The sequence below is a fragment of the Amaranthus tricolor genome, chromosome 10 (assembly GCF_026212465.1).
Source record: "Amaranthus tricolor cultivar Red isolate AtriRed21 chromosome 10, ASM2621246v1, whole genome shotgun sequence".
Lineage (NCBI taxonomy): Eukaryota > Viridiplantae > Streptophyta > Magnoliopsida > Caryophyllales > Amaranthaceae > Amaranthus > Amaranthus tricolor.
In genome coordinates this window covers 6,884,472-6,897,927 of record NC_080056.1, presented here as the reverse complement: position 1 = coordinate 6,897,927, position 13,456 = coordinate 6,884,472, and positions in this window count along the sequence as shown.

Below are 13,456 nucleotides of genomic sequence, written 5' to 3'. Positions count from 1 at the left end.
AAAAAACATTTAACAGATAAGCCTTGTCTTGCTTTAAGTAGACGAATACATATTCTAAGCATGAGATTTCTTACCATTCCAACTTTTGTATAGCCAGCTTCATGAAGGTACTGCGGTATCTGAGTTGTTTTTCCAGAACCGGTCTCCCCTACAATTATAAGGACATAAGAATACAGATAAGGGAAACCAATCATAACGTTATACCCTTGCAGCACATTAACAATGCCCGAATACTGGTAAGAATCATATAATAAGAAGTAAGATAAACCTGATGATCACGAATAGCATTCAATAACTCCTCTCGATATGCATACATTGGAAGAGTTTTCCGTTCTTCCTAAACAGTAATTAAACAATGTTCAACTAAGAACCAAGGACCAATAATGAGTTATCTAGTGATAAAAAAGCAGTTCAAATAAGATAGAACCAGAAAATCGATAAAGGCTATGAAAATATTAATATGTATATACATTTTATAGAAACAGACATTCATAAGACACAAAAATCCTATTGACTACACAAATATAACAGGACAACACATAGGCTTTGACAACCTCAATTGAAGGCAACAAATTTCAACGATACTTGCAGCATCCCTAGGACTCAGAAGTTGTCTTTGTGGAATATCAAGTAATCTCAATCTAAGGGCCACAAAACCCTCTATAATAGCTCAATACACATATTATTCTTCCATTGTGTTGGGCACAAAACATGCGAGTTTGAGTAGCATAGCATGACAATTCCTGTAACATGTAACATTAGGGAGTCCTATCAAACGTAAAAGGGCCACTATTTTGGCTTTGCAGCATGTTTAGTTTATTGACACTCAATCCATCCTACTAGCTAATACTATAGATAAAATCTGACATTTTATTTCTTATATTATATTGCTCATATCAATAATATGACTCCACACTTTTCTTATCCAATCGTCATATAAATGATGGTGAAACTAAAAGTACAACATAAATGAAAACACGAAATACATACTTGAAGCTTCTCAAAGGCGGACTTTGCCTTGGAGTTCTCTCGTGACTCGTTTAACATCTCATCTTCAAACTACAAAAAGAGTAATTATAGACAATATTTGGCATAAGCAATACCCATAAAAAATAATAAATTAGGATCTAAATTTAGTCTACCTCATCCCCTTTCATTACAATAGTCTTAACAAAGTCAATCTTATCTTCAAAGACATATCTGAAAATAAAATTAAACAGAAAGGAGTGGTAAATTGAACATTCAACCATTATCAATGAAGTCAAATGCAGCAAAAAAAAAAAAAAAAAAAAAAAAGATGTCTCACTCATAATTATCTGCATTCTGTATTTTGTTTTTAGAACCAAATTTAAGTGTTGTTTTTCCTGAAAAAAAAGGGCTCCGTTTAGATGGGCGAGAGGCTATGAAAATAAAAGATGTCGAAACATGCTTCATTATTATGACTGATACACCAACTTACCGATCTGGTGATCTTCCCACGCTTCTTGTTCAGCAAATGGGTTCATTTTACCTCCAAATTCACCACCATCTCTGAAGAAAAAAAAAAAAAGAAAAATAAACTATATACTCAAATAGGCAATCATGTTACAGTACGAAGTGATGTAGGTAGCAAATGTCAAAAATTACAATTGCAGACCTGTAACGCTGTAAAGCTACGGAAAATCTTTTTTCTTGGTTCACTCCTCCTTCTACGTCATATGCTTCCGGCATTTTATACTGTAATTAAAAAATGTCACATGCGCACTAATTAATCAATGTCCAAAGAGAGCACACTTATAAAAGTAGGACATTAGAACTTAGTTTGAAGGGAAGGTTTTAAAATTAAATATTAGATAAACTTCCAAATTCTTCATTAATAGATGCAGCGTACTTATAGAACTCTCAATACACGCATATGTTTTCTCTTTCAAGACTGTTTCAAGCACTAAGTAACGCTAATAGATTCAAAAATCCCCAAGATCAACAAAATGAACAAGCTTTTATCAGATGTAAAAGTTCAAACTTTTTACTGGCTCATGAGTTTGGGGGTTAGCTCACCCTTGCGAGTAAACTTCCTGATTAGCTTAAGAAACACAAGTTCATTATTTCTGCTAGTCAAGTTCATGAAGCGTGTATGAATAAGCAAAATCGATATACAGACACTTTCAAACGAATCATAAACAAAACACAACTTCAACCATAGCATGAATTTAACGGAGAACACAACAATAAAAAAAAAATAAAATAAAATAAAATAAAAACCTAACAATAACAATGATAGTAATAATCATTATGATGATAGTGATGATAATAACGTTTAAAATATTAACAAATAATATTATTAATAATTATTATTACTATTATAATTATAATAATATAATACAAATAATACAATATTCCACATATTCACTAGCTTAATATCGTTAAGTGACTCCCAAATTCCACCTAGATGGTTAAGGAGTATTAAATGGACGCAACCTTACCGTTGTAAAAACAAAGTTGTTTGATGGAATCATATGCAACTTTAGAATAAAAAGAGGTGCACATGAATTAATAAGTCATTCTTTTAAAATAAAAAAAAAGTTTAAACTAAAAATTCCATCTTTCAATTGTTAGCTTACAAAAATCTCACTTTTAGATTATCTTTTAAAACTCTCAACTTTTAAATTGATTTGCTTTTAAAGAACTTTATGACGTGTAACCTAGCCATCATATTTAACCTTTTATTTGACTTTTTAAACATTTAATTTCTTTTTTCTTTAAAAAACTTAAATTAAGGTATTAAAATAAATTTTAAAAAGTAGAATTTTTTGAAGAAGATGTGAGCTTAAATTGGAAAAATGAGAACAAGGATTACAAAAATGGAGCAAGAAGAAAACCATCAACCTCAAGAGCATAATCACCACCACAATTTTTCTCTCCTCCCCACTATCCCTCACTTCACCACCATTCCTTCTCACCTTCTATACCCCCTTCCATCCTTTCTCTCTCTCTTCCTCCCTCTTCCCCTCGACACACTCTCTCTCCTCTTTTAAATCTCCTCCATGAGTCAATAATCAAATAATTATTCTATTGTTTATTGTCTCCATAGATTTTCATCACCAACCAAAACCCTAGATCTAAAAGAAAATTGTCCAAAACTCCAAATCAATAGAATGTGCAAAGGGATAGATTGAAAAAAAGAAAAAAAAAATATAAAATGGGGGACTGAAAAAGGGATAGAATAAAATTTCGCCAATCATCATCTCTACTACTACCACCACCATAGAAAAAGAAAAATGGTTTTTAGTTAGAGGGAGAGAGAATGTGGATGAAGCAGTCTAGACAAAAATCAGGATCCATTTGTTGCAGGATTTGTCTTCATTTGTTCATTTAGCCGAGCTTGAGAGGAAGCATGATATTCTTGTCCAAAGAGCAACTTTGGATTGAATATGTTTGTAAATGGGATGTAGGATCAAGTAAGCCATTTGGTACGTAAGGAGTCTTCAATCAATGTCGTTGTTCGCAAAATGACTCTTTATCCATTATAAAAGTGAAAGATTTCTAGCCTCTAGAGTTCTCGACTTCTAGTAAACCAAGAAAATGTTTGTGAGAATCGTTCATTAATATATGCATATATACATATTGTTAGCAGGGGCAGCAGAGTAGTTAACCATTTTTTTTAATTACTGATTTTTGTATAGTACAACCATGGGGATGTAGGCCAGGGGTGTTACATGTATGCTTGTTGCGTCGAAGCCAAAGGAAGAAGATAAGGGTACATGTTTCAATGGTCTAATTCTATGGGTTACTGATAAGTGCAATTATTCGCACTTATTACGTTCATTTTTATGCTCCTTTGATGAAGTTTAGTGGCGATTTAGGATGGTTTTAGTCCGTTTACTCCAATTTGTAATAGTTTGATCATTTGGGAGTAATTGGGTTGATTTTGATGACATTTTGACATATATGTGCAAAGATTGTGGCTCTTACAAATTGCAGGGCATTATGTGAAGGAGATCGATGCACGCGAGTTATAGAATAACCAAAAAAAGCCACAAAACAACCTTAAGTATTGAGTTTTCAAGTCCAGAGCAAAGCCTACTCGTCTCTAGCCTCTGGAGCAAGCATTTTGAGGCAGTACACAAAGCCAACTCGCCTTAAAGAGGAAAGTCAAGCACAGCCGAGTCGTCTTAATGTTCTGGAAAATGGCATCTTAGCAGTGACCACAGCCGACTCGGCTTTCATGGCGAAAAGGGTCACAGCCGAGTCGGCTTTTAGTTCTGGAAAAATCAGGTTTTGGGCAGTCTGTGAAGCCGAGTCGGCTTTCTTCTGAGGTGCATCCACAGCTGACTCGGCTGTGGCCCCTGATACTCGACGGTTTCTCAATTTTTGGAGCCACTATATAAAGTGGTGGTTACTTTTTATCATGGATGAACAGTTTTTTTCCTTAGTTAATTTCTGAGTTTTTTTTTCTGTATTGTTCTACTTCCATTAGCACTCTTTGTTGTTGAACACCATTGTTACTCTTCAATTCCTTGCAATTTACATTTACATTTTTCTCAAGATTATTAAGTTTTCTTGTTTATTGTTTTGTCATTTATTTTTATTTGTCATTTACTACATGTTCTTAATCATTATGCATAGTGAGTAGTTTTCTTATCTAGAATTAGGGTATAATCCCTAATTCGAAGCATGGGATGATATTTTATCGATTGATTGTGTGAATTTGAGTCTATAATTAAACATACGCTTAATGAATCTCAATTTAAACATCTTTATTAACCTTTTCAATAAAACGGAAGCTGAGATTAGGATTAATTTAGGATTGAGATATATTTAAGTTAAATTCCTACTACTTTAGCCAATAAAACGGAAGTTTGAGGATTAACACTAGTTTGGTCTTAAATCGATAATAATCAATAGAGCGGAAGCTTGACATTAATTAGATTACGTTTAATTATGCCAACGACTCAATCTCATACAATCGTGAGAGTGATTGACTCCCATGTTAGAATCAGGCGACGCCCGACACCCTAGAGCTTGTCATATCATTGTCATCTCCATTTTGTTATTGCTTTTGCATTAGTTTATTTGCATCATAGAATTAGTTTCCCAACCAAATCTTTTGTTTACCTGTGTCTTGTAATCATAAAGCAAACAATTTGATTAACTCGCCTCCTTGTGTTCGACCCGCAACTACACGTCAACCGTGCGCTTGCGGTATACAAAATTTGCCCGATCAGTTACCAAATAGAACGAGATACAAAGCTTTTTTTATTTTTTATTCTTAAAAAATACAGCTAGTATAGCTACCAAAGGAGAAAGTCCTCGGAAAAGAAATCGGGTTAAAAGGTGGGATTTTAAAAAAATAACAACTTGAGATTTTTAAAAGTTGACCACCTAAAGGTGAGATTCTTAGGTTTGAATTTTCCTAAAACAATGATTGCAGATAAAGCATCAATCTCAAAGCTTGATATAATTTTTTAAAGTTCCTAAAGAAAAAGTCAAAAACAGCAATCACATATCAAAAACTAGAGTTGTATATTACCTCGCTTATCTCACTGGCATCTTCTCCCATCCTTTTTGAGACAAGCTCGAAAATTTCCTTTTTGTACCTGTCATAACAAAAAGATCATGACCAGCTGAATTTCAAGGATAGTAACTCTTGAAACATCCAAGCAAATTTAAGAAATACAAATTCTAAGTGTAAAAAAAATCTACATAAACCTTCTTGCTTTAAATGTCAAATAGTGCATGCAAGCAAGAATATTATTATTTTTTAGATGATTTATCCTGATTATTATGGAAAAAGTACAAGCATAAATTCACCCGCAGCCGCAAGATGAAACTCACATTTGAGAAGAGTCTAATCAATTTTCATATGAAGCAACACTGCCTAGTACCTAACATGTAAACCACCAAGAAAAGGGATAAAACATATCCAATTACAAAAGATTGTATATATGACTCTTCACCGAGCAATCACAAATGTGGTTCCAGCAGACAATCTAGATACAAATAGTAAAAGAAAACAATATCCAATTACAAAAAATGTTTAAATTTCCTTTGGACACATACTCACAGTAATGACATTCACAAAAAAAAATAAAAAAATAAGCGCATGGGCACTTGGGCAGTGTATCACCTGAGTTCACGACGCTCTGCTTCAGTCAACTCTTCCCCATCAAACAAGTATTGCTCGTCTTCTAGTTCATCTCTGCATTATTATGACCATATAAAGATCAAATGAGAAGTCAAAAATCATGTGAATTAGCAAGCTATCAGGCCTCATGCCTATTTAAGTTAGGCACCATAAAAACAGATCATAAAACAATATTGCAAGAGTACCTGAGCTCTTCCAATTTCTTTTCCTCCCTTTTTTTCAAATATTCTTGTCTTGAAACTTTTCTGCAGCAGATGAGCAAAACGGAGATAACTCAGAATTAGTAGAAGCAGACTTTGAGTTTTGAGCATTAAAGTTGATGACTAAAAGATAATTTGGATTCCTCAAAGGGAGATAATATCAACTTCACATATAACATACATCACTACAACGCCAAACAGCAGAGCTAATGCGCCAAAAGTAATGAAGTGCACAAATGAATAAAATGATGAAATAGATGGCCTTTTGACAAAGACACTTTTGTAGAACCTCGGGCTTTAGAGAGTGGAACCTAAGCATTAATATCAAAATAAAGAAATGTAACTTTAACATAATTATAAAAAGGGAGTAAAGGTTTAACATATGAAAAAAAAAAATTTAAGTATTCTATTACTTTTTGATTCCAAGTTAACGATTTGAATCATGTATTAATAAGCTTTAATTTAAATACATCCTCTAGAAAATTTGAATCATTATGATAAAAATAGATATTTTTAAGTTAACAACTCATTGCGATTTCCGTGAATCGAGTAGTAATTGGAATGTGATTGGAATCCAAATTATGTCAAAAGTTACATGGATTTATTGACTCCAAGGGAATGTGAATGGAATACAAGTTAGCAATTCATTTGCAGTTTTCATGACCATCAGAATTATGGGAACATTGGTTCAACTATCTTTCACATGACAAAGATTACTAAAAAATAGGGAAATATCTACAGATTTCCAATGCTTATCCCTCATGTACAATGTACAAGCAACACATAACTAGGAAGAGATGTGTAGACTCAACCAAACAGACATTAAGAAACCCTACAGAAAATGTTGCACTTGCGCATTTTACAACTTGCAACTTCATTATTAACTTCACATCTTATCATGTATCAAGTTCATGAAAAAAAAAATTACAGATGTCATCGCGATTGCAATACAGGAGACGATGTTGCAAATGTAGGCCCTCGCGTTACGACTCGTTTTGGAGAAATCGCAATATGAATTGTTAACTTGAAAATATCCATTTATATAATAACGATTCAAATTTTCTAGAGGACATATTTAAATAAAAGCTTATCAATACATATTTCAAAAGACTAAAGGAAAAATATGTTAGAGAAACAACTTATACAGCTCGTTACTCTATTAGTCTTTTAGACTCTATGTCCCTAATAAATATTTAAAAAACACTATAAATGGCTAATACATTGGAGTAACAACTTATAATGGTTGTTATTCCATGATTTTAAATCATGTCAAGGTTTGCAAAGCGGTGAGTTTAAAATTCATTAAAAAGCAGCCACTATTTAACAGAATGGCCTCTTTTTTATTCGATGATCATGAAAGCTATTTCTATTTACTGAACAACTTCCCTATGAAAACACACCCTTTAAAATTGTATTGAATTTAGAATAACTAAAAGTACTACTATTATAATTATACTAAATAATAAGTAGTTCTCTTCAAAAGTAATCTTATGAGCTTTCATCCTAACACCTTTATCCCCTGGTAGTAATTTTTTTTTTTTTGGCATTTTAGACAAAATATTCATAACTCAAATTAAGATCACAAAACTTCTAATGGAGTGTGCATCATGAGCAACAAAATTTTACTTGTAAAACACTATTTGTTTCTTAGCGTAACGTGCAATCGTAAAGAGTGAACAAAGTAAAAAACAAAGATGAGTAATGATATACTCCAAATGATGCAATATGGAAGCACCCCACATCTAAGCAAAAGTAACTAACCTAAGTGCTTCAGTGTCATCCCGCTCCAAAGCATTAGATCTCCAAATTGCCTCTTCTGCAAATAAGTTCGAGCAATAAAACAATGGGATTTCTTCTATGTTTAAACCTTCAATATTTCAATTCATAAAGAAAAAATGAAGCTCATTGAAGCATACCTTCCTCTTTCTTCGTCAATTTTGACTCCGTTAGCTACAAATTAAACTAGAATGAATTAGAGAGCAAAAAAGCATGGAAAGAACAAAGATGAAACAATAAGATACAAAGATTCCACATGTCACTACACTGAAATAATCAACTCGAGAAATGGCATAGATATGGATAAAGCCAACACCAAACAGAAACAGTTCTAAAGTATGTTGAAGTCTATTCCTTTGACAAACACCAAAGGAGAAACCCAGAATCAGACCCAGCAGGTATCATGTCAAAAAGATATGCAAAAATCCACATTATCACCCTATCGCTATACAAGACAAAATAGATTTCAGTCCACACCACATCAAAAATTTGGAAATAGATTTCAGTCCGATTTAGAAATGTTGGTTTTACCACCGAAATAATGAAGCTCAGAAAGGCAGGAATCTGGGATAAGAAAGTGTTTGGTACACAGCACATGAGAAATAAGATTATCAAAAAGCCCATGCTTGCATATATGAGATATATTAGTATGTAAACACACTAGTATTGAGAAGGTTACCTTCCTTGTTCGAGCAGCGTCCCGTTTTTTAATATGTCTCTCCAATTCTTCTTTCTCTCTTTGATCTCGTTGTCTTTCTTCCTCTGACTGTTTAATCAAACAAATATATCAATAAAAGATCACAAGCAGAAATCTTATTTTAAAATGAATCATATCTTGTCTACCAGGTCATGCATTCACAATGAGATACTTAAAAGAGCAACAATTACTTGCACAAGCATTTACCAAAAAGTTCTGTTTTTCAAGAGTAAATCATTATTGTGTAAGCTGTACTCTGAAATATTTCAATAACTCTCATTGTGCTGCCACATTTTTCTGACGGAATGTATGTTAAAGCACATCAAATTACATAAAAGAACTGAAGTGAATATAATGAGAAAAAAGCAGGGCCGGTATATAATGTTTCTGCTTTACATATTTTCATGAGCGGCAATTTATTGGGAGACTATTTCACAACAATCAATAACCAGAATTTTGTGAAATCATAAAAGTCGATTGAGCTGAACCACAGGATCATCTGCAATTAAGCCCATCTTCATTCAGCACTTCAAAAATTATCTAAAAGTCCTCCAAGAAAGATGAATAATGATAAAAACCAAATCCGCCTAAGCACACAAAGGGCCATCCATTGGGAAACAGTAAGTCACTATTATCCAAAAAATAATAAGCCAACTCTTAGATGAAAAATCACTCACATGAATGGAGAAATATATGCAAGCAACTCATGACTCTTAGTTGGCTAAATGAACATAAACCTGAACTGAATAAAACCAAGTATGCGATAGAGATATTTATTTCAGCCAGTGTACCATAAATCCCAGCAAAGCTAGAAGCTTTTTTTTGTGACTCTCTACCTTGCTCATCTATATTAAGTCTCACACAATTACTCTTTCATTGGACCAGTTAACTACGAAGTGTTTCATTACAAGCACAGATATTTCATTTATATTGTTGTCATGTGAATAGACAAAGTGAGTTTTTCACTTGTGCAATGAAAGAAAAACATTTTTGTTTCGTTCTATAATCCAGTCTTAAAGACTTGAAAAAAGGAATGTATTGGTTTGCCTTGTTCAGATAAAAATTTAACAATTTATGATTGGCAAGAAAATATAGATTAACACCCCCTAACTTGCAAACATTAAAATAAACAACCACATAATTTTACGTGTCCACAAAGGATTGCCCAATTTATATTTCTTTACTTTGAACAGTAAACTGAACTTCAATTATCCCAAGCAGGGATCAATATTCAGTAGATAACCTTGGCTCTAGGTTATTGCTATAAATTAGAAGTTTAAATTCAAACTCAGTGGGATAGTCTCCTCTTCCCTGATATAAAAAATTCAAATTCAAAATATTGAAACTGGCAAGGAGAAGGGAGATGCACTGCCATGAAGCTTATCAACCATATATACCTCAGAATCATCATCATCATCTGCATGGGAAGATTTTATTTTCACATGTCTGCCTTTTTCTCTGCTTGGAGTCAACTGCATCACATATAAATTCAAGAAAATGGGACAATTACTAAAGTACATACACAAAACTTTACCAGCTTAAAACAACAGAGAAAACTTAATCAATCAGTAAAAGAAATGAAAATTATGCCTCATCATCATCATCACCGTCGTCAAGATTGTCATTCTTCTTTCTAAACCGTTTTTTACTAGAAACTACTTTCTTTGAATCAGAATCAATGGTGGCAGCAGATTTTTTCTCAGCAACAGGCATATCATCATCATCATCCGCATCCAAAAGCTGATAAGTCCTCTGTTTCCTTGCCAACATTGCTGCTTCCCTTTCTTGCTTCTGATAAAGCTGATATACGAGAACAAAATGTTGATTTCTAATTTTAAAGGCAGAAGTTCCTCCATATCTATTCCAATGATATATTACGCAGATACAGAACCATGTCAAATAATAGAATGGAACAAAAACTTGTCTAAAGTGCCACAATACCACAAGATTCACACTTAGCAACACTTCAACATTGGGTAAATGAAACATATTGGTTGTCTGGATGCAAAAAATTTAGAAGTGGTTTTATGGGGTATAAATATATGCAAGGTTGTCAGGATTAGGATTCTTCATTAGATCGAAATCAACTAGTGGGATCGGATCGTTAGATCAAATCGTAGGATCGAACGATTCTACAAATTTGCAGAAATAACAAGTTGTATGATGACTATGATTATTGCTTGATCATTTTTCAGTGTAAAAAGCGCTAAAAACACATACACTTTTGCTTAAATATTAAAAAAAATATATACATCTTACTTGTTTATGTCATTTTGGTTCTCTTTTCTTTATGAAATGACAAAATATATATATATATAAGATATTGGATATACACTACTCACAATATATTTCCTCTGATTTTTATTAGTTGCTAGAGATAGTGACATCTTGTGAGAAGAAATGCCACTATCTCGGGAATGATTTAGAACACACACACACCAAGGATATAATAAAGAACCATAGTCAATAAAAAAGAACAAACATACTAGCAAAAACCAATGTCAAAATACAAGTTTCAAAATAATCATAATACATATTAATTCAAAATTTAAAATCGACTTAAATATCAAACAATAAGCTTACATTTAAACATAATCTAATGCAAAAACAATACAATGACAATTAACAATAATAAATTGATGAATCGTATAAAATTTGTATCTTTGGCATGGAAAGCATGCTATCTTTTTGTTGGGATACGATGGATGCTTAAAGCGGAATTTCAGGAAACACTTCCCTAACATCTATCTCAGGATCATAAACATAATCAAACATATGAATCATATAAAAGGATTAGTCTATATTACCTTTGTAGCGTGAAATCCACGAAAATAACGCGATAAGATAATATGGAGAGCCTCAAGCGTTGCTCCTCTATTCGGTCTACCGGAATCAATTGAACACCAACGTTTGCTAGAACGGAAGAGATTGTTTCTCTTGCTTTTTCTGGTTTTTCAATAACTGTATATGAGAATTATGTATGGTGAGAGTTTTAAATAAACATATTTATATAAACATATTTATAATACTCACATCCATCGTCCCATTATCCCCACTTCTCCACTACTAGCATTATATCCTCATATAATACTAGTAACCTAGGTCAAAAAGAAACCGATTCTTTTGTTAACCTAATTGGATCGCAAGCCCATACTCCTAATGGGCCCGAGTCATTTACCGTTCAATTGATTCTTTTGTAAGACCTTATAGGATTAATTATATTAGTTGTGGTCCAATTATTATTGACCCACCAATTATATTTATTCTCTAGCAAGCAAATATAATTACTAATAATAATTAACTTTATTATCTTCATAAATATCCTATATATTTATATTTAGTAATTGTCGGAAATGTCTACGGACATATTCCTTCAATCTCCCACTTGTCCGAAGACAATTGCACAATTATAAATTCCTTAAGCCACTTAATGTGAAATTTGACAACACAGTGTTATTTCTCAAATTATGTTTCTTGATCTCTGAGTTCGAATTGTTCAACTAAGGATTAACCATTTAATCTTATTCCGCATGGCCATGCAATTTTCAATTCTCGCTCATCAAGAGGCCTACACACCAATCCTATCACATAGGAGGACTTATTCATTCTTGTATGACCATAACTCCCACTCAATTCTTAGCCCACCTGATCACTGCCTTTATAGCCTCCTTTTACAGCACGACGTTTAACAGCGTCAAGGTTAAACTAATTATTTCGTAGTGATTAAGACATACTCATGTCTAAGGAATCCACTAAATATAAGGATTCGATTCTGCCCTTTCGAATCAGATTAGGTCAAGTCTCAATGCATCAGGTATGCATCCATGTAATCGATTAAACATCTCTATGTTTCCATAGCCCATGGAACCGAGCTATCAATTAATTACATGCTAATCTTTAATAAACCACTTATGTCCAATTTAGTGATTTAGATTAGGGACATTATATAAATTGTGATTTCAGTTCACTTATAGGGTTCCATTATCGAAACGTTTCCAATAATCCTATTGAAAACACAAATTATATGAACATTTTATTTAATACTAAACCAAGCAATTAAATAAGAAACAAACCATTTATATTATTGATAAACATTCCAAACATATGGTAAACAAAATTCTTTATAATTGTAAACATGAAGTAAACAACCTAAAGACATTCTCCTATATGCTTAAGCCCCATAGACCTAGTATGACTCTCATGCTTCGGCTGAGGGAGTGGTTTAGTCAACGGATCTGCTATGTTATCCGTGGTATCAACTCTACTTATTATTACATCCTGTCTTCCAACAATATCTCGAATAAGATGGAATTTTCTTTCAACATGTTTAGATTTTTGGTGAGATCTAGGTTCCTTGGATTGAGCAATAGCACCTTCATTGTCACAATACAACTTGATGCCATTCTCAATGCTAGGAACTACACCCAGTTCACTAACGAACTTTTTAATCCAAACAGCCTCTTTTGCTGCTTCAGCTGCTGCTATGTACTCGGCCTCTGTTGTAGAATCTGCAACTGAACTCTGCTTGGAGCTCTTCCAGCTCACAGCTCCTCCATTCAGACAAAATATGAAACCAGATTGGGATCGAAAGTCATCTTTGTCAGTTTGGAAGCTTGCATCAGTGTATCCAGTGACAAACAACTCATTAGCTCCGCCATA